Genomic DNA, 22985 nt, shown 5'->3' on the forward strand with positions numbered 1-22985 from the left:
AATGCTCCATTCCTATCCTCTGCTTCATCTAATGCATTTCTTTTTCCTTTTTAAAATGTATTATTTGTAGTAGTTAGTAGTAATATTTGCCATTGTTGTCCATGCAGTTAAAAGCAAACTTGGGTTAAGGACATGTGATATAAAGTACCACTTACCAAAAAGCACTCGGAATTGCAATATTTATGATGCTTTATGGATTTGTAGTGCTTTCTTACATTTACATGCATTTAATTCTCAAGATAATACTATGGAATTGATATTTATATTATTGTCATGATCATTCCTGCTTTAGATATGAGAACTGCTTGCCCGAAATCAACAAAATTAACCATCTGCAAAGACTTAAACCCATGTGTGATGCTCTGTCTACATCATTTGTTATTTTTTCTTTAACAGAAAGTCAAACAGATTTTGTGTTTTTCATTGTATTATGTCATTAATACATAATACATTGTATTATGTATTTTTCATAATACATCCACATTTGCTGGATACTTCCAACATCCATATGTATGCTATTTGAATACTCAAAAAAAACTCATGGTCAGAAACCCATGTCAAATTCTGGGCATTAATTGTAACAATAAAAATAGAGGCAGATAAAATACATTATATGCAAGGATAGAAACTTCAGCCATGACTCAATTTCAACTGATCTGAGTCTCATCATGGCCCTTACAGCCCCCTGAGGAGCAACACTGTAGCCAGCATCCAACATGGGTCTCCAAGATTTTCGTGTCCTGGTATTTAATGTCCCCCTCCCTAACTGAGTAGGCTGATCTGTGTAATGAATAGAAATGACTGAGTGTGACTTCCAAAGTCATGTTATTGCTCATTCTCTTAGATTGCTGTATAGCCTGTCACCTACCATGTGGTAAGGATGCTCACACAACCCTATAAATAAATTCTCAGGACAAGGAACTGAGGTCTCTGGCCAAAGCTAGCACTAATTTGACAGGAACGTGAGTGAGCCAGGTTAGGAACAAAACCCTTCAGACCCAGTCAAGCCCTCAGACCACTGCAGCTTCATGAGGGGCCCAAACCAGAACTACTGAGCAAATCCATTCCTGGATTCTGACCCACAGAAATTGTGTGGAATAATCAATATTTATTATTTTTATGCTGCAAGGTTTTGAGGGAATTAGTAATGCAGCAACACAGGAGAACCAAGTTCAGTCCCTGATTGAGGAAGATCCCCTGGAAAAGGAAATGGCAACCCACTCCAGTATTCTTGCCTGGAGAATTCCATGGACAGAGGAGCCTGGAGGGCTACAGTCCATGGGGTCGCAAAGAGTTAGACACAACTGAGTGACTAACAGACAGACCCACTATTTCTGCCTCCTTAAAATATATTATGAACTCCCTCATAGCTCAGTTGGTAAAGAATCTACCTGCGATGCAGGAGACACAGGTTTGATTCCTGGGTCGGGAAGACCCCCTGGAGAAGGAAATGGCAACCCACTCCAGTATTCTTGCCTGGAAATCCCAGGGACAGAGGAGCCTGGTGGACTACAGTCCATGGGGTCACAAAAGCTTCAGATATGACTTAGCTACTAAACCATCACCAAAGAATGAACTAAGTCAAAGAAGAAGCTAGAAATACTAGTTCTTCGCTGTTTTTTATTACTTTAAGTATACTCAACTCTGCTGCATTCTTAGATCTGACAAATAGAATTAGATTCATAATGCATTTCATTTTCTGCAGTACATACTGTGAAATTCTTTCCAGTAAAGTTTCCTAATAAGAAAGTACTTTGAATACTATAATAAGTAACACAGCTTTTTAAAAATTAATTTATTTTAATTGGAAGCTAATTACTTTGCAATATTGTGGTGGGTTTTGCCATACATCGACAGGAATCAGCCATGGGTGTACATGTGTGCCCCATCCTAAATCCCCTACCCATTTCCCTCCCCATCCCATCCCTCTGGGTTGTCCCAGTACATTGACTTTGAGTGCCCTGCTTCATTCATCAAACTTGCACTGGTCATCTATTTTGCATATGTTAATATACATGTTTCTGTGCTATTTTATCAAATCATCCCACCCTCATCTTCTCCCACAGAGTCCAAAAGTCTATTCTTTACATCTGTGTCTCTTTTACTGTCTTGCATATAGGGGCATCTTTACCGTCTTTCTAAATTCCATATATATGCATTAGTATACTGTATTGGTGTTTCTCTTTCAGACTTACTTCACTCTGTATAATAGGCTCCAGTTTCATCCACCTCATTAGAACTGACTCAAATGTATTCTTTTCAACGGCTGAGTAATATTCCATTGTGTATATGTACCACCACCTCCTTATCCATTCGTCTGCTGATGGACATCAAGGCTGCTTCCAGGCTATTATAAATAGTGCTGCAATGAACATCGGGGTACATGTGTCTTTTTCAATTCTGATTTCCTCGGTGTGTATGCCCAGCAGTGGGATTGCTGGGTTGTATGGAAGTTCTATTTCCAGTTTTTTAAGGAATCTCCACACTGTTCCCTATAGTGGCTGTACTAGTTTGCATTCCCACCAACGGTGTAAGAGGGTTCCCTTTTCTCCACACCCTCTCCAGCATTTATTCTTTGTAGACTGTTTGATGGTAGCCATTCTGACCAGCGTGAGATGGTACCTCATTGTGGTTTTGCTTTGCATTTCTCTGATAATGAGTGATGTTGAGCATTTTTTCATGTGTTTGTTAGCCATCGGTATGTTTTCTTCAGAGAAATATCTGTTTAGTTCTTTGGCTCCCTTTATGATTGGGTCATTTATTTTTCTGGAATTGAGCTGCATGAGCTGCTTTCATATTTTGGAGATTAATTCTTTTTTTTTTTTTATAAATTTATTTATTTTAGTTGGGGGCTAATTACTTTACAATATTGTAGTAGTTTTTGCCATACATTGACATGAATCAGCCATGGGTTTACATGTGTTCCCCTTCCTGGACCCCCCACCCACCTCCCTCCCCATCCCATCCCTCTGGGTCATCCCATTGCCCCAGCCCTGAGCCCTTGTCTCATGCATCGAACATGGAATGGTGTTCTGTTTCACATATGGTAATATACATGTTTCAATGCTATCCTCCCAGAACATCCCACCCTGACCTTCTCCCTCAGAGTCCATAAAATTGTTCTATGCATCTGTGTCTCTTATTCTGTCTCGCATATAGGGTTAATTCTTTGTCAGTTATTTTGTTTGCTATTATTTGCTCCCATTCTGAAGGCTGCTTTTTCAACTTGCTTATAGTTTCCCTCAGTGTGAAAAAGCTTTTAAGTTTAGTTAGGTCCCATTTGCTTATTTTTGTTTTTATCTCCATTACTCTGGGAAGTGGGTTACAGAGGATCTTGCTGTGATTTATGTCAGAGAGTGTTCTGCCTATGTTTCCTCTAAGAGTTTTGTAGTTTCTGGTCTTATGTTTAGATCTTTAATCCATTTTGAGTTTATTTTTGTGTATGGTGTTAGAAAGTGTTCTAGTTTCATTATTTTACAAGTGGTTGACCAGTTTTCCCAGAACCATTTGTTAAAGAGATTGTCTTTTCTCCATTGTATATTCTTGCCTCCTTTGTCAAAGATAAGGTGTCCATAGGTGCGTGGATTTATCTCTGGGCTTTCTATTTTGTTCCACTGATCTGTATTTCTGTCTTTATGCCAGTACCATACTCTCTTGATGACTGTAGCTTTGTAGTATAATCTGAAGTCAGTCAGGTTGATTCCTCCTTTTCCATTCTTCTTTCTCAAGATTGCTTTGACTAGTTGAGGTATTTTTGTGTTTCCATACAAATTGTAAAATTATTTCTTATAGTTCTGTGAAAACTACCGTTGGTTGCTTGATAGGGTTTGTTTTGAATCTATAGATTGCTTTGGGTGGTATACTCATTTTCACTATATTGATTCATCCAGTCCATGAACATAGTATATTTCTCCATCTATTTGTGTCATATTTGATTTCTTTCATCAGTGTTTTATAATTTTCTACATATAGGTCTTTTATTTCTTTAGGTAAATTTACTCCTAAGTATTTTATTCTTTTCACTGCAATGGTGAATGAGATTGTTTCCTTAATTTCTCTTTCTGTTTTCTCATTGTTAGTGTATAGGAATACAAGGGATTTATATGTATTCATTTTATATCCTCCAATTTTACTATATTCATTGATTAGCCTAGTAATTTTCTGGTGGTGTCTTTAGGGTTTTCTATGTAGAGTATTATGTCATCTGCAAACAGTGAGAGTTTTGCTTCTTCTTTTCCAATCTGGACTCCTTTTATTTCTTTTTCTTCTCTGATTGCTGTGGTTAAGACTTCTAAAATTATGTCGAATAGTAATGGTGAGTGAGCACCCTTGTCTTGTTCCTGATTTTAGAGGAAATGCTTTCAGTTTTTCACCACTGAGGATAATGTTTCCTCTGGGCTTGTCATATGTGGCTTTCATTATGTTGAAAGTATGTTCCTTCTATGCCTGCTTTCTGGAGAGTTTTTCTTTTTTTATCATAAATGCGTGTTGAATTTTGTCAAAGGTTTTCTCTGCATCTACTGAGATAACCATATGCTTTTTATCTTTCAATTTGTTAATATGGTGCATAACATTGATTTGTGAATATTCAAGAATCCTTGCATCCCTGGGATAAAGTCAACTTGATCATGATGTATGATTTTTTAATATGTTATTGGATTCTGTTTGCTAGAATTTTGCTGAGGATTTTTGCATCTATGTTCATCATAGTGTTTTGTAGTAAAAAATGCATCTGCTTTTTACAAGTCTCAATCTAGAAAGTTCTATCCTATAACAAATAGAGTTAGCACAGTATTCCAATTATCTATATTTCCTTGGGTCCCTATATCAGCCAAGCCCAGTTTATATAGAGAATTTCAGTCAGAATTCATGTGTCCCAGACTTGCAGCTAACATGGTTTCAAGGTGACCACCAGCTGACCAAAATGATGAGATTTATCAACCTGAAAAAATTCACCTCTAGATGTATAGGTGGAGTATATACCATGAAATGATTGCGGTAGGGACTGGGAATTATTATATTTTGTAGAAGGGATGATATAAATGAAGAAAATTCAAATTAAGTTAAGCAATAAATAAAACTTTTTTATAAGCAATTTTAAGAACATTGAGTAAAAACTGAATCGTCTATAATAAAGAAGAACTGAGGGGATCCACAAAGATAGTTTCAATACAATGCCATAACCAGCTATGCTACAACAGTTTGGGGGATATAATAAGAGAGAATAATACTAATACTGAGTATCTATGGAGTATTTTATGTGTTGTGCTAAATGCTTTACATATATTATCAGAGTGAACCATCAGAACTAAATCTTAAATTTTCCGTACTATTAAATTATTCTCAACAGCATACAAATATTCTGAAATTTCTCTCATTTAAAAGCAAACAAAAGATCTTTTGACCATAGATAACTCTAGCTATTGCTTTATTTCTCAACTTTCCCTGATATCTAATATCTAGAAAGTTATTTATAGATACTTGTGGATTCCAATTCCTTGATTCTCTCTCTTTTTCTTTGAGAAATAGGGGCGGGGCAGCACATCTGACAAAGGCTTTCACCTCCATCACTCCACCCCTCTTGTCAAGTCACCAAGGCCTTGCAGTCACCAGAACCCGTTAGTGAGTTCTCAATAATCATCTCACAGGTCCTATCAACACTTCATACTGCTGATCCCTCCCTCCTCAAAACGCTCAGTTCACGTGGTTCCAGAGCATTCTCTCTTTCTTATCTACACTTACTCTCTTGGTGATTTCAGCTGGTCTCCTGTCTGTAAACACCATCCGTACATGGAGGACTCCCAATTTTCTATACCTGCAGCACAGAGCTCGCCTGTGAATGCCAGACTCTTAAACCCAACCCTTACTTAATGTTGTCTCCTAAATGCCTAGTGAGCATCTCAATCTCAGCTTGTCCAAAACCAAGCCCATGATACGCCCAAACATTACCCTTCCCCAACTCAGTTAAATGGCAACTCATTCTTTTAGATACTTAGATGCTCAAGCCCAGAAACCTTGGAGCCATCACTGATTCCTTTCTTTCTCTCATACCTTTTATCCAATATATCAGCATATCCTGTTGATACTACCTTGGAAATACATGTAGAATTTACCGCTTTCCCTCTCTGTTGCAACCATGCTGGGCCACCTTCTCTCAACTAGATGATTACAATGACTTCTTAGCCTTCTACTTTTTTCTGTTTTTGCTAACCCTACAGTTTATCACAATAGAATAGCCTATTTTTCTTTTAGATAAGAAAGATCCCCTTGTTCCTCTGCTCAGAACACTCCTGTGTCCTCACTCAGAGTCAAGTTAAGTTTGGAAGATAGTCTACAAGACTGACAAGATCCCTCATGGCCTCTTTGCCTCATGCCCTGTTTCTCTCTCCCTTGCCTACAGCAAGTCACATCACCCTACTCATTCTTGAGACATGCCTGCCTCATGGCTTTGTTTTCATGGTCTCTGATTGGACATCCCTTCACTCAAATATCTGTCAGGCTCACTCCCCCATCCCTATCTGCTGTCTGCTCAAATGTCTCAGTCTTGGCAAGGAGTTTCCTGAGGATAATATTTTAGGATGGAAATCATACCGGCGCTGCTTATCTCTCTCCTACCTTTCCCAGATTTAACATTCCCACTCGGGCTTCCCTGGTGGTGCTAATGGTAAAGAACTCTCCTGCCAATGGAGAAGATTTAAGATGCTTGGTTAGATGCATCTCAAAGATCTAACCAGAAGATTCCCTGGAGTAGGACATGACAACACACTCCAGTATTCTTACCTGGAGAATCCCATGGACAGAGGAACCTGGTGGGCTACAGTCCATGGGGTTGCAAAGAATTTGACATGACTAAAGAGACTTAGGACACACATGCGCACACACACACTAGGCTTCTTATCATCTGATATGCTGTTTAGTCCACCTGTCACTTCCCAGTGAATGTAAGTTCTATGAAGGCAGAAAAGAAAACCTCTAATGTTCTGTTTGCTGCTGTCTATCCTTTGCCTAGCTTGTTGCAGAATTCACAACAAACATTCATTAACTGGCTAAGTGAGCAAGGCGGGATTAGTGGCTGCAGTATGGGGAGATGGAGTGTCCAGTAGAGGAAACTTGTCACACAGCTAGTCCACAGTGGAGTTGGCTACATCTTGACTCCACAGCTCCTGCTCTTTACCCCCAGGGCAGACACCATTCTCCAGTGGTGAAGGGCAGGCACGAGCTCTGGAAACAGGCAGAACTGAGTTCAAATGAAGGTTTTCCCACTTACTTTCTACATGACTTAAAGCAAGTTACACGTGCTGTTCTGTGCTCAGTTGCTCAGTCGTATCCAACTTTTGTGACCCCAGGCACTACAGCCTGCTATGCTCCTCTGTCCGTGGAATTTTCCAGGCAAGAGTACTTGAGTGGTTTACCATTTCCTCCTCCAGGGGATCTTCCTGGCCCAGGGATTGAAACTGCAACCTACATCTCCTACATTGGCAGGGGGACCCGGGAAGCCCATACAGCTTAATTTTCTTAGCTTAAGAATGAAACTTATAATAAAACCTACCTCTGTGGGTTGCTATAAAGATTAGGTGACCTAAATCATATCTGCCAATTAGGAATCAACACATATGACATAAAATCCAGCTACAATACTTTGAAAAAGAGGTTATTTTTTCTCTTTTAATGAGGGAATTTGGGATATCTATCTAAGATAGCTATCTAGGACTGGTACAGTTGCTTAAGAAATCAAAGGTGAATATGGATCCAAAGACTTGCATTAAAGTAAAACATAAAACAAGCCAAAATACAGGTCTGCATACAGAAATGGCAAAAAAATATAAGTAAATAAATTTTTAAAAATGTTTATTTGTTTATTGTTGGCTATGCTGGGTCTTTGCTGCTGCACAGGCTTTTTTCCTAGTTATGGAGAGGCACTGCTCTCTAGTTATGGTTCACAGGCTTCTCTGCAGTGGCTTCTCTTGTTGCAGTGTATGGGCTCTAGGGTGCACAGGCTTCAGTAGTTGTGGCACATGGGCTCAGTAGCTGTGTCTCCAGGGCTCTAGAGCACAGGTTCAGTAGTTACGACACGCAGATTTAGTTGCTCCATAGCATATGGGATCTCCCTGGACCAGGGATTGAACTTGTGTCTCCTGCATTGGCAGGCAGATTCTTTACCACTGAGCCACCAGGGAAGCCATAAATGAATTTAAAAAAATCAGCAGTCTCTCTTTAAGTGTTTACCTAGTGTATCTATTTAATAATGATCATGGGTTATTACGGATGTGATCATTATTGAATAAAAGGCAATATTTGTTCTCCTTGGGGGGAAAAAATAGACCTCGGTTACTGTGAAAAGAGAGTAATGTTTGGCTATCCTAACTGGACTCTTTCTTCTTTACTCTTAGTTAAAGAAATGCAAATCAAAATCACAATGAGTTGTCACTCACTTCACACTTTGATGAACGGTCATCATCAAAATGTCTACAAATAACCAATGCTGGAGAGAGTGTGGAGAAAAGGGAACCCTCCTACACTCTTGGGAGTGTAAATTAGTGCAATGTGGAAGTTTTAAAAAAAAACTAAAAATAAAGTTACCATATGATCCACCAATCTCACTTCTGCGCATATATCTGGAAAAGATGAAAAACCTAATTTGAAAGATACATGTACTCCAATCTTCATAGCAGCATAATATTGACAATAGCCAAGACACGGAAGCAGCCTAAGTGCCCACCAACAGATGAACAGATAAAGAAGTTATGGGTATATAAACAATGGAATATTACAAAGCTATTAAAAATAATGAAATAATGCCTTTTGCAGCAACATGGATGGACCTGGAGATTATTGTGCTAAATGAAGTAAGTCAGATAGAGAAAGACAAATATCATGTGCTATCATTTACATGTGGAATCTAAGAAAATGATTCAAATGAACTTATGACAAAACAGATTCACAGACATAGAAAGCAAACTAACAGTTACCAAAGGGGAAAGGGTGAGAGAAACATTTAATTTTGAGTTTGGGATTAACAGCTCTACTTTATATAAAATAAATAACAAGGTCCTACTGTATAGCACAGGGAACTGTATTCATTACCTTGTAATAACCTATAATGGAAAAGAATTCCAATAACTGAATCAGTTTGCCATACACCAGAAACTAACAAAACATTGTAAATCAACTGTACTTAAAAAAAAAAAGCACTTCTTAAGTGTGTTCAATATGCAACACAGAATGTTTGTTTCTAAAATGAAAACAAAAAAAGATGTGGGGTTTTAACTTTGCCATTAATTGACTATTAATATCTCTGCTACCAAGTCTGATGTCACCAATGAGTGGGTTGTGTCCGTCAGCGTCTTCATTTGAGCTCCTGATAGAAATCTTTGAGCAAGGTAGCTGAAAATAGAGCTCTGTGGTAGGCTACTAAGGACCACTCCTTGACATCAATCTTTTTAGTGCAATCATTCTACTATGAATCAAAGAAGTTGTAATAAAATAGTTTGTGTTTCTCAAATATTTTTGGTTGTCATGTGAGACCTAGTCAGCAGATCTAAGATTCTGATGCAGAATTATCCTGCCAAACTCTTGACACTGAGCTTAATGTCCCGTTCCCTCTTTAACGTTTTTCTTGCTGGTTTCCTCAAGGCCTTTCATCTATGATTTGAACCAGGAAATGAGTTTACAGCTATTACAGATAGAATTAATTATTGCTTTATCAAGGAAAACAGCTCAAACCCCGCACGTCACTGGAAAATTCTCCATGCTTCCACACCAGTTTGATTGCAGTGATAACTGTAGACTCCGGAAACTGTTTCGAGGGCCAGGTGTGGGTTCTCCTGCAAGCTTCTGAAAAATGCCACCAGTTCACATTCTCCGCTGCTGCAGAGTGATTTAACACACTTCCGAGCAGCTATGAGATGATGATCCCTGTCTTAGTGACACGTATCTTTCAAGTTCCAGGTCCATATCACAAACTGCCCACTAAATTCTTCTAAAAAGATGTCCTACACAAGCATTAGAATGATCGTGTCCCAATCCACCGCACCCCACACTGTCTCCCACCAGTGTAATCTGCTTCCCCTGTCTATACCACCACCAGTCCTCCAGTTCAGTCCAGAACTGGACAAATAATTATTGGGAACTGATGTTCAGGAACTATTCTAAGCATCACATACACAAACCCACAAGGTACATGGTCTGGGAGGTTAACAAGTAGAAAATGACTATTCCAACAAAAATGATGTAAATCATGGCTTCAAAAAAGAGAAGCATTCATGTGTGCAGAAGAGGAATAGCTGAAGTATTGTCCTTTCAAACGTAACTGGTCTCGTGGGCCAAGAAAATTTAGCCCACGGATATATTTTTTCAACATTTTCCACAGAGGAAACATCTCCAGGAGGCTTAAATCCCTACCCCACACGTGTGCTTGAACAACTTCATTTTAAAAAAGGGCTATACCATGTGCCTTGAGGATAAGAAGAACAAGGGCTTGTTGCCAATCAAGATGGATGGAGAAGGAGATAAGGCAAAGAGCAAAAGCCTTTGGCCATCTTAATGAGCAGATTGAGCCTATTGCTGGGTGCTGAGAGGTGGAAAGTGTTGAAAAATGTATAGCTTTCTCATTGATGGCTTTTCATACACATTGACATCACCGTGAAACATCCTAAAATATCTTCTGCAGTTTGCACTCAATGGAGAACTTGGCTCCCATTATGTCCTAACTACTGATAGTTTATGCAAGTAGCCCTAGCTTAGTGCTATGGTGAAGGACACCATATATTTGTGGATAGTAACTGGGTGCCCAGCTGTGGACCACATCCTCTGGGGAGACAATAGTGAGATTATAATCTTCCTTTAAAAATGATCCATTCATTCACATGACCTGTAAATTATCATGTCATTTGATATACTATAATGTATCTGCCTATATGCAAGGAACAAAGTAGAAGGACCACCAGGAGAGAAATAAAGTGCAAAACCTGAGTAAAATGCCATTCTTAGTGGGTAATATATTCTTTTAGAGCCAATCTGGAAGTTTAACATGATGAGATCTATTAAGTGCTTTTTAAAATCGAGGAAGCCCTGCAAACACAAGGTCATAGAAGTGGTGGCAGATAGCATGCTTCTCTTAATCCTTTCTCCTGGATAATGGCTTCAACATTTCTAACTCTTGTAATTCACATTTCCTATTTCGAACCTTTCTCTGCTATCATAGATCTGTTATAAGTTAAATGAAATGAGGATGTAGGAAATAGGGAAGCTGAGAAAGGGAAACCAATGATAACATCAAGATGCAAGAATGTGGGCATGAGGCCATTTAGCAGAAAGCGGTAGTGGTTTAAAAAGTTTGATGTAGGGCTATGACTTCCCCCCAACACTTTCTTCAGCTGCCTGTCCACAAAACTGTGGTTTCTGACCAAAAGGAGAGAGTCAATGACTCTGAAGGCCCCAAATGGATAAGAAAGTCTTTGCAGTATTCTTAGATCACACTTTGGTAGAGGCTGCCTTTCTCTCCATCAGGCCCAGATTCATTGATTGTGTGCTGAGCTACTGGCCTCTACACAGAGACTGAAATTTGGGCCAATAAAGCAAATGGAGGCAGAAAGGGTCCTAGAAGGTCTCCAGGCCAAGAAATGGGCCAGATACAAGCTAAATTATATTGTTTGCAATACTCAGCATGCGTTAAAAGACATAAGGCTTTTTTTTTCATGGAATATAATTGTTTTATAATGCTGTGTTAGTTTTTTTCTGTATAATAACCTGAAACAGCCTGGGTGGTAGCGTAGTGTTAGTTGCTCAGCCATGTCCAATACTTTGTGACCCTTGCTTCACTCTGCATGACAGACTGTAGGTTCATCCACATCACTAAAACCGGCTCAGTTTCCCTTCATTAAATTCTCATTTTCTGAAATGAATTATTGAGTTTGGACAAAAAATTTATACACACAATAGTTATGTTACAATGGTGGGCTCTGGTTTCTTTATTTTTAATTGGAGGATAATTGCTTTACAACGTTATGTTGGTTTCTGCCACACAACACTGTGAATCAGCTCTAAGTATGCATATGTCCCCTCCCTCTTGAGCCCCTCTGCCCCCCTCCACCGCACTCACCCTTCTTAGGTCATCACAGAGCACTGCGCTGAGCTCCCTGTGTTAGGCAGCAACCTCCCACTAGCTATCTGTTTGGCAGATGGTAATGTGTATGTTTCAGTCTACTCTCAATTCGTCCCACCCTCTCCTTCCTCCGCTGGGTCCACAAATCTGTTCTCTATGTCTGCATCTCTCTATCTTGTCCTACAAATAAGTTCATCAGTATACCATTTTTCTAGATTCTAGATATGTGTGTTAATATATGATGTTTTTTCCTCTTTCTGACTTACTCCACTCTGTATAATAGGCTCTAGTGAGGTTCATCCACCTCACTAGAACTGATGCAAATTCATTCCTTTTTATGGCTGACTACTATTACATTGTATATGCATACCACATCTTCTTTATCCATTCACCTGTCGATGGACATCTAGGTTGCTTCCATGCCCTGGCTATTATAAATATTGCTGTAATGAACATTGGGATACATGTGTCTTTTTGAATGATGGTTTTCTCGGGGTACATGCTCAGTAGTGGGATTGCTGGGTCATATTAATTCAAATACTCAGCACCATCAGGAGAGTAATTTAATGGTATCAGTAACTGCAAGATTGGTTTCGTTGACCCCAAGACCTCACTCACTTCCTAACCAAATAGGACTTCTGAAATGAAGGATTATCTGACGAGAATGAAGATAACATTTTGACAGAGGGTGTGTATTGCCCCAGGCCCTGGATCCTTGGGAGAGCCACTCTTGCAACAAAGTGCAATATACCCTCAGAAAAGAAGTGGCAGCAAATGTCAGTGTATTCTTTCCTCTGGAGCCTCAGCAGTGAGTGATAAATGAAGTCCAGTTGAGCCTCTACTGTTCTCATTTCCTTCTGTGTTTGGGGCTGTATTTCCCTCATCTATTGTTTCTGACTGAAGACAATCTCCATCTCTTCATTTATCTTTTAAATAAACCTGAAACTGAAACTTCAGGCCATATCGGAAGGGGGGCAGTGTTGAGGGGGCCACAGGCAGTATTGTGTGTGTATGTTAGTCACTTAGCAGTGTCCGACTCTGCAAACCCATGGACAGTAGCCTGCCAGGCTCCTCTGTCCATGGAACTCTCCAGGCCAGAATACTGAGAGTGGGTAGCCTTTCCCTTCTCCAAGGGATCTTCCCAACCCAGAGCTTGAACCCAGGTCTCCCGCACTGCAGTTGAGCCACCAGGTGGTGTTGGGGATGTGGGAATTCCATGACACTGCAGCTGTCATTCAGAGCATCCTTATCAAAAGAAATTAGATAAAAGAAGTGTCATACTTCCTGCTCCACTGGGTTTTTCTTCAGAGATCTCTCTCAAAAATACCAGAATATTTTTAGAAGTTTGACTTTAAATCAAATTTAGAAAGTCTTAATTGTCACAATATCTTGCTAATTGGAGGCCATGTACTACTTAGTCATGTGTTTGTATCATCACCCTTGTCCATTTTCCCCACAGTCCTTTTCCTTCTTCTCTGCAATGACATCCATCATCGGCTTATTGCTTATGCTTTATTTCTAGTTTAGTCTTAATACTTCAAAATATTTCATAACCAGAAACATCACTAGAAGACACCAGAAACATCATTAGCCATTGAATATTAATAAGCTACTTTATCTAATATGAACAGTTCCCTCAGTATGGTTGTTTTTGTTGAGGATTTTGGACAAACTTCAGAGCACTTTGCATTTAACAGTCTGACTTGAAATTTACATGAACCTCACCTAAAAGTCTCCATATGAAAACACAGTGGTGCCAACCTCCATCACTGCCTTGTCCCACAAGTGTTACAATGGAACTCAAATCCATTCTTAATTTCCCCTTAGAAAAATTGCCATAATAATTCACAGACACCTGTGCTCCTAACTTATCTCAGGAATGAAGGGACGGCAGCCCTGGGACAGAGGTGGGAAGGTGAAACCAGAGCCAGGGGGGCCAGGGTACGGGGGACCCTCGGTGCTTAAGCAGGGAAGGCCACAGAACAAGAACCACAGTCTCAGTGCAATGACTGATGCTCACATATGAACAGGATAAGGGTCTTGGAGCAGTTCAGGTGCAAAATTCAAGAGCCAAGATATCCTGAAGGTGAGGATAGAATACGGAATTTTCTGGAAAATTGGTATAAATGACTGGGATTCCTCTGAAGGACAAAGGCATCTCACATCCTCCTTTATAAGCTTGATCCACTGTAGCCCAACATCTGACACTCCCCACTAGTGTATGAGTTTTCATTATTTCCTTACGGCAATTGTCTCCTTTCCATAAAGTCCTATGACCCCTTTCACTGATCCAGTCAATAGACATTCAGCGAGGATTCATTGTATGCCAGGTTAGTGCTTGTGCTTTTGAGGGCAAAAGTGGAAGTGAAATAGACATGATCCATGCATGCGTAGAGCCCTGACTCTTTGAAGCACAGAGATATTATTCAAAAATTCAAGTGAGCAAAAATGTAAAATGCAACTACTGAAGCCACCATTGCCAAGGAGAAGTATATTGTACCCTAAGAGCCATTCTCTGTTATAATATTATAAGGGTGTTTGATTTGGTTAAACAAGACAGAGGAGGCACCTCCCGGGGCATTGTTGCTTTAACCAAGATGTGCCAGAGGGATAAGGGTTCCTTTAGGCAGAGAAGACAAATGCACGGGCCCTTCAGTGATGAAAACTGGGCCAGGGTGGTTAACCAAAGGAAGTCCAATGTGTTTGGAGCAGTGAAGTAATGGGGACGGTGATGGGTGGTGAGGCTGGAGGGAAACCAGACCCAAGAGGGGTTTCCATCGCCATATGGAGGAGTTTCCTTTTCTTCCACAGGACAACAGGGAGACATCACAAGTAAAGCAAACATCAGTTCAGCGGAGACAGCAAGTTGTGAAGAAATATCTTATTGCCATAGTTTTCACTATTTCTCTTTCATTTCTATTTCAAGCCCATTACAACAGATAGAAAATACACATCTCTTCCCTTCCTACCCAGTTTCATGTGTATCTTTTCTGGTTGTACTAGAGTCTTTCTCCCAGTATCCAGAAGATTTCAGTGTGAATTGTTCCACATGCAGATGCATTTTTGATGTGTTTGTAGGGGAGGTGATCTCTGTGTCCTCCTAATCTACCCAGCTGGAGAATACTTAATCATTATCCACTCACTATAAATTTTATCAATTTAAGTTTCCTCAGTTGATATAACACTTTCTTACAACCTAGACTAAGAATGGCATCGATTTCCTAGGGGTCCTCTCTTGTCAACATCATCCAGGAAGATGAATCCTTCTTTCCCTTTCTTCACGTGCCATCATCACCTGGGCACCCAGTCTGGAGACATGAAGTTATGAGTATCTCAAGTGGCCCAAAAGGTCAAGGACCAACAGGTATAATGCAGATGTGAAAATATACTGTTACAAATGATTTTTAAATATATGGTAATACGATCAGATTTTTCCTAACATCCTAGCATCCGTTCTGGCTGCTCTGAAGTGGAAGTATAGGAGAGATATGAAAGTGGAGGCAAAAAGACCACATAGGATATTACGAACAATTTCAGGTTTGTAGATGATAATGGTTTGGGATTGGTTGGTGAGGATGAGTTAGAGGTAAGGATATGGGTTCATAGTATATTTGTAGGATAAAAATGACAGAATTTGATTAAAAATTTGGATACTGAGTTGAAGGAGAGAGAGGTAAACGTTGGGTTTCTGACTTATGCAAATGGACAATGGAATTTACTGAGTGAGAAGGCATTGCCTCCCTTCTCCTAGAGGAAAATGTTGGGTAAGATCCTAAGTTGATTATGACGTGTTGAGTTTGAGATGCCTTTGAAATATTCAAGAACATATGTATTAAGCAGCTTGGCAGTGTAATGGATGTATACTAAAGGAAGAAATCTGAGCTAGCAATAGAAATGAATGAGACTTCTGCATGTGGATTCTATTTGAAACTACAATTATAGGTGAGAGTACCCAGAGGAAGAATATACAATGAAGAAATAATGCAGAACTGAGCCCTGTTTCATATTTACATTGCCAAAGTTTCCTTTGGGCTGATTCAAAGCAAAATAAGACCAAGCATCTTCCTCTGTAAGGCTTGCCTGGTGGCTCAGTGGTAAAGAATACACATGCAATGCAGGAGACACGAGTTAGATGCCTGGGTCAAGAAGATCCCCCCCAAGAAGGAAATGGCAACCCACTCCAGTATCCTTGCCTGGAAAATCCCAAGGACAGGGGAGCCTGGTGGGATATAGTCCAGGGGGGTCACAAAAAGAGTCTTGGACATGACTTAGCGACTAAATAACAACAACAACCTTCCTCTGTATTAAACATCAGTCAGTGGTCCATCACAGAATACAGAAATATCAACACCTCTGACTTTTAAGTAAGCCATCTGCCCACCCAGATTCCTCACTTCTGTGCTAATGAATGTTTGTTCTCTTTTGTTTCAAGATTTGAGACTTTTAATCCCAGGGGTTTTGACAGTAAGTATCATAGCCTGCTTTCTCTCTTTGTCCTTGTACAGTGACAATATCTAAAGCCTATTTTGGTTCACCAGGATTCTAACTTAAAGATTCAAAATGAATATCCCCACTATAAAAAGAGTGTTTCTAATCGGATCAGTTAAATAGAACAGAGTAAACAAAACCTGAAAGAGCCAAACAACTTACTAAGGATGTTTTTTGAAGGAAGTTTGTTCAGTTGTAAATATTAAGTAATATATTTTAAGTCTCTGCTCCCCAAGTCTAAAGTTCAATTCATCTATCAAGTTCTATCCTAGAAAAATAAATATATGCACACCCGTTCCCAAAATAAGCACAACTTATTTCTCTGCAAATAAATGTGTGCCAAAAGTCTCAGAATTTCTGATAGGGTAGGATGTGTTGCCTCTTAGGAAGGAGATAATAGTTATTTAATAATTAATCAAACAACAAGCCTTTAAAAAAGTGTCGCATCATGAGATTTTTATAATTTTCCAATGTTTTCCTTTGACTATTCATCGAACAAAAGGGAAAAAGGCATAATTCCAAATTTAATAAAAACAACATGCTAAATATAGTTTTAAAATGGGAACTAAGATGATGAAAAGGAGAAGCAATGGCTTTAGCACTGGACAACATTTAAAATATATTTATGTTGATTGATTTCAATGATTTATATATTTACATAAATTATGCCTAAGATTAATTAAACCTATAGAATGCTGTGCTTCAATTTTTTTTTTTTAAGAGATGTAAAGGTAGGTTCTTTGTGTAGTGGATCTGAGAGTATTCTCGTCTTAATTCTTTGATCTTCATGGAACATTGAGGTGATAATGATTCCCGGTGTTATTGTGCTTGTAAATGAGGGGGAAGCCATCTGCCCTTGCACTTCTATCAATTAACCAGCTGTATTTATAGAGCACCATTGAGGGGATGCCAAGAAGCATGGGGCAGAAAGCATGGTCAATGACACCAGTAAGCTAACAGAGGATGTGTAAAGGTGACTCAAAGTCAAACGTCATGGCATGCACCATAAGACCTGGAGAGAAGAGATGTCAGTGGAGGCTAGGGTATTCAGTGGTGGCCTCACAGAAGAAGTTTAAGATGTACTTGAAAACGTAAGTGCAAAAAGAATGGAGAGTGTTTTAACTGAGAGGAGTTGTGTAAGGCAAGAATGACAACAATGATATTTGTAACTCGGTTACAAATCAAAACCAACAAAACCTCAGCCTTATTGAAATAGAAATTAACTTGAATGAATTATTAGGGATTCAATTAGGAGAAAGTTGGAACAAATTTAACTTCTTTCAGTATCAATGGGCTGCTTAAGGCAAAGATAAATGTCATGACTACACACACACACACACATATTTTGGTTTTGTTTTTTCTTTTTTGATGCCAAACAAATTTAACACTTTTCTCTTACAGGCAACAGATATATCTTTGGACACATCTCTATATCTGATTATTCAAAATGTTTACATCCAAACAGAGCAGAGACACATAAAAGGTATCTGAGAAAAGAGTTGGACCATAGCCACACATGCAACACCAAATCCTTGCCCTTGGCAGTGCCTGAATAAGCTCTCCAGAATATAAAGCCACTGTAACTTTCCAAGTGTGCTCATGTATCTCAGACTTTGTCTCAACCATCTAAATATATTACAGCTCCTCTCCATCCGTGAAAGAGAGGAAGGTCTTTGTATCTAAAGTAAGAGGACTAAGAGCATTGTAGAAAACAGGAATACCAAATATTCAGAAGTCAGCTTTAATCCATTCTTGGGATGAATCAGGATTTGGTATAAAGGATGCTACACAAAGTAATTCCATCAAAAGAAGATAATAAATCTTCTAATCAGAAAGAAGAGTCAGTAACTTTGATGCATATCACTCTCACAACTTATTTTCTATTTCCTTTTTTTATGTACAGCTTGAATATCTGAGACTTGGGTAGGAGAGGCTCTGCTAGATCAAATATTTAATCTTGCTTTGAGTTTAGTTTAAAAATGGAAAGCTCCCAGTTGTTATGACTCCTCAAAATTTGTAATTTAAGTAAAAAACGCTGAAAACAAGGACTTCTTAAGTCTAGACTATGGCTACATCTATTTAATTGCACTTTTTCTCGTGTGTCTCTAAGATAGGCTGTTACATTTAGCAAAACACTTAGTAGCATAATTACAATGCTATAAAAGATTTCTTTCCCTTTCTCTTAAACTAACATCTTCATCTGGTACATTTCAAGAAACATCAATAAAGTACATAAACTGACAGCTATTTGTGATTTTGATACATTTCACAAAATCAAGAAAAAATATGCATCATTTTCAGAGTACACTATTTTAATTTTCCTAAAATCTGAAGGTGATGTCTCCAAAATATTTGAAGAAGACAAAATTATTTTGTAAAATTAAGTTTTTATAGACAATCATGAATTATAGGTAGATATCATGTTATATATACAATATATTATATACTACATATCTAACACAGAACTACTAAATTTATACAGTTTATTTTCTGATAAAAATCAGAAATATTAACCCAATTCCAAACTTATATCTGGTTCTTTGTATATGAAACTACAACCTGGTGTATCCTCCTAGATAATGACTTTTTATACTATTTGTATTCATCTATAGAATATTCTTTTCTTCTTGGGGGTTTTTCTCTATTTTTTATCTCCACTAAAGTTTATCTCCACTTCCAAGCTAAGTTTTACTGTTGTTAAATCTTTAGAAAATTGTTTTATCTCAACATCTAGCCAACTAAGTCTGTGGGGGAAAGAGGGGAGAAGTAGGGGAAAAGGAGGGACAGGCAGAGAAATGGACGATGATTATATTTAGTTAATTTTAGAGACATTTTAACTGGAATGAAATTCAGTAAGGAATCTTCAGCTTCAGTTCAGTTCAGTTCAGTTGCTCAGTTGTGTCCGACTCTTTGCAACCCCATGGACTTCAGCACGCCAGGCTTCCCTGTCCATCACTAACTCCCAGAGCTTGCTCAAACTCATGTCCATCAAGTCAGAGATGCCATCCAACCATCTCATCCTCTGTCATCCCCTTTTTCTCCCACCTTCAATCTTTTCCAGCATCAGGGTCTTTTTCAATGAGTCAGTTCTTCACATCAAGTGGCCAAAGTATTGGAGTTTCAGCTTCAACATCAGTCCTTCCAATGAATATTCAGGACTGATCTCCTTTAGTATTGACTGGTTGGATCTCCTTGCAGTCCAAGGGACTCTCAAGAGACTTCTCCAACACCACAGTTTAAAAGCATCAAGTCTTCAGTGCTCAGCTTTCTTTATAGACCAACTCTCCATCCATACGTGACTACTGGAAAAACCACAGCCTTAACTAGACAGACCTTTGTTGGCAAAGCAATGTCTCTGCTTTTTAATATGCTGTCTAGGTTGGTCATAGCTTTTCTTCCAAGGGGCAAGTGTCTTTTAATTTCATGGCTGCAGTCATCATCTGCAGTGATTTTTGGAAACTAAAAATATAAAATCTGTCACTATTTCCATTGTTTCCCCATCTATTTGCCATGAAGTGATGGGACCAGATGCCATGATATTAGTTTTCTGAATGTTGAGTTTTAAGCCAACTTTTTCACTCTTTCCTTTCACTTTCATCAAGAGGCTCTTTAGTTCTTCTTTGCTTTCTGCCATAAGGGTGGTGCCATCTGCACATCTGAGGTTATTGATATTTCTCCCCCAATATTGATTCCACCTTGTGCTTCATCCAGCTGGGCATTTTGCATGATGTACTCTGTGTACAAGTTAAATAAGCAGGGTGACAATATACAGCCTTGACATACTCCTTTCCTGATTTGGAACCAGTCTGTTGTTCCATGTCCACTTCTGGTAGTATAGTTAGTTGCAAGAAGCAACCAACTGTTGCTTCTTGACCTGCACACAGGTTTCTCAGGAGGCGGGTCAGGTGGTCTGATATTCCCAGCTCTTTAAGAATTTTCCACTTAAAATTCTATAAGAATTTTAAAATGATCTTGTAAAGGTCTAAATAGGTGTGTTCTTTGTTTGTTTTTCTCTTTCATAGTTGTTAAACAAACAATAGTGTTTTGGGTAAGTCTTATTAATGTAATACACAAAATTGTGGACAGATGAAATTTTCATATATTTATTATATATCAGATGTGCTTGAAATTCACATTTTCATTAAAAGATCAGTAAGCATGCAGTTAGGCTTGGAAATAGCATTGTATTTTGAATACCATGAATTATTTTTCAATCGCCAAAGACTTAAAACCTTTTTTATTGTTTGATTTCATTCGTTATTTTTTTCATCATGGCATAATTGACATATAATGTTGTGTTAGTTTCAGGGGTACAAAATAATAAATAAAATAAGAAATAATTAAAAGCTAGTGTTAGGATCCTTTGAACTTAAATTGATACATTCAACTGTTGATGTGCTTCATACACATAGAGTAAGAAAAATTTAATGATTTTGATTTTATTAGTTACAGAGGTTAGCTCTAAAGCAGCTATACTACCATTTATATTAACTATTTGGTACTGAATGAGCCTACCAAATACTAACCTGCAGAGAAAGAAACAGTTTATGTTAGAATGAAACTGTACTTTCTTCATGAAATGATTTACAGAATCAAACAAATGGCTCAAAACATATCTCACTTTAGATAAGATTTCAGTTTTTCTATGAACCTGGCCAACAAGTTAGCCATTAAAATAAAGCCCATAAAAATTAATAACTGTAATTATGAAATATATTTTTGCTTTTACAGGAATTATTTTAAAAATTAATTGATTTTCATCAGTTAAGTACAGTATTTACAGCAGATAACTGTTTTTGCAACATGCTTGAAAGAAACAGTGATTTTTTTTTCTTAGCCTTTGTTTATACTCTCAGATTCATTTAAAAGTTTCCTGATATCCAACAGAAAGTTCTTTGTGGACATCAAAATGGTACATGTCCAGTATTCCTTATTCCTTTCTTCCCGGACATAGCTTCTAAATGCACAGAATTATTTCCTCTAGCTAATGTCATTTTCAATATCATTTTTTCATTTCTGAAACTCCTATTCTCCTAAAGCTATCTGTTGCCCTCCAGCTTAAATATATATCAATACCTCTGATCACGTATCTCAAACTCATCCACCTGCTGGCCCAGGATAAAACACATGTATATACCTCTGCTTGCCTCTGAATTTCTGCTCAAAATTCACACTTTGAAAAAGGATTTTATTGATGAATATTAGTTATTTTCAAACTATAAGAATATTCCTTTCTATTCAATTGAACTTAATATACATATTTTTGTGACTCATATATCGGTTTCTTTCCCTCCTGTTAATAAATTCCTTAAGAAATGGTTTCAAGTATTCCTTAAATATGTATTCCAAAATATGAAACTCTTAACTGAGCATCTTGTTACTTGTTGGACATCACTTAAAATAAACAAAGTGAAACATGGGTTTCATTCTGTTAAGCCTGGAAATTTACTAGAAACCAGGAGCAAATGGATGAAGTTGGTTTCCTTGAACAACAGTATTTGAGAGCAGTGAAAAAAATGTGATAATATTTAATGGCCTATGTAATACATGATAAAGTCCCTAAATTGTAATTTACAATCAAAACAGTTGGTGGCACCTTTGAAGCAATTTCTTGTTTTTGGCAGTATCTATATTGCCTGTAAATTCTTACACAATTACATTGAAATACAAAATCTTCATAATTATGCTTGTTTAGATATATTTTCTGATGTTCAGATAATCCTACTTTAATAAAACTTCTGTTGACTATACACTATGAAAGAAAAAGAATAATAGTTACTCTGCCCCCCAATAACAGTACTTATTTTCCAAATATTTTGGCAAGAGTTTTAGTCTGATAAAAAGTGTACTTCCTCTTAAAGGCAAATCAGGAGTTCCTTGGAAATAGCATTTCTTGCCTAGATTAAAAATTCAATAAAACATTGAGTTGACAATAAAATATTGGGTTGGCCAAAAATTCCGTCTGGGTCTTTCCCTAAGATAACAAACCTGAATAAACTTTTTGGCCAACTCAATAGATACAACAGTGTGGGAAGAGTTGAAGAGACTTATTAAAAACTTCTTAAATGCCCCCAAACTCTCTTTTATCCACTTTCCCATTAGGCTTAAAATTCCTACCAGAGAAAATCATTCTTTGAGTTAAAATTACTATGAACTCAGCATAATCTCTTTAAATGTTAAACTTCCCTGAAAGGTTTGTAATGCATTGAGGCAAACACACTGTTAGCACCAAAAGAGATTAGGTAGAATAAATCAGTGATGAGACAAATAGGCAGTTGTGTAAGGTATCCAAGAGAAACAAATTCAGACCCTAAAGTGCTAAGGAGGTCCAGCTTGAAATAAATGCAACTTGGATTTGTTTAGAGGTGACTGGTATTTTAAAGGAGAAAAGGAA

General features: G+C 38.1%; 1 long non-coding RNA gene across 1 annotated transcript in view; it reads right to left on the bottom strand.

The window, feature by feature from the left end:
• The window catches only part of LOC145521995 (uncharacterized), a 127846-nt gene that overhangs the window by 19178 nt on the left and 85683 nt on the right, over positions 1 to 22985 (bottom strand). The window contains exon 2 of the long non-coding RNA XR_014065827.1: positions 8581 to 8615. This is a non-coding gene — a long non-coding RNA (uncharacterized LOC145521995). The remainder of the gene's footprint in view (positions 1 to 8580; positions 8616 to 22985) is intronic.

Source organism: Giraffa tippelskirchi, chromosome 9 (genome assembly GCF_054371585.1).
Source record: "Giraffa tippelskirchi isolate mGirTip1 chromosome 9, T2T-mGirTip1v1.2.pri, whole genome shotgun sequence".
Taxonomy (NCBI): Eukaryota; Metazoa; Chordata; class Mammalia; order Artiodactyla; family Giraffidae; genus Giraffa; species Giraffa tippelskirchi.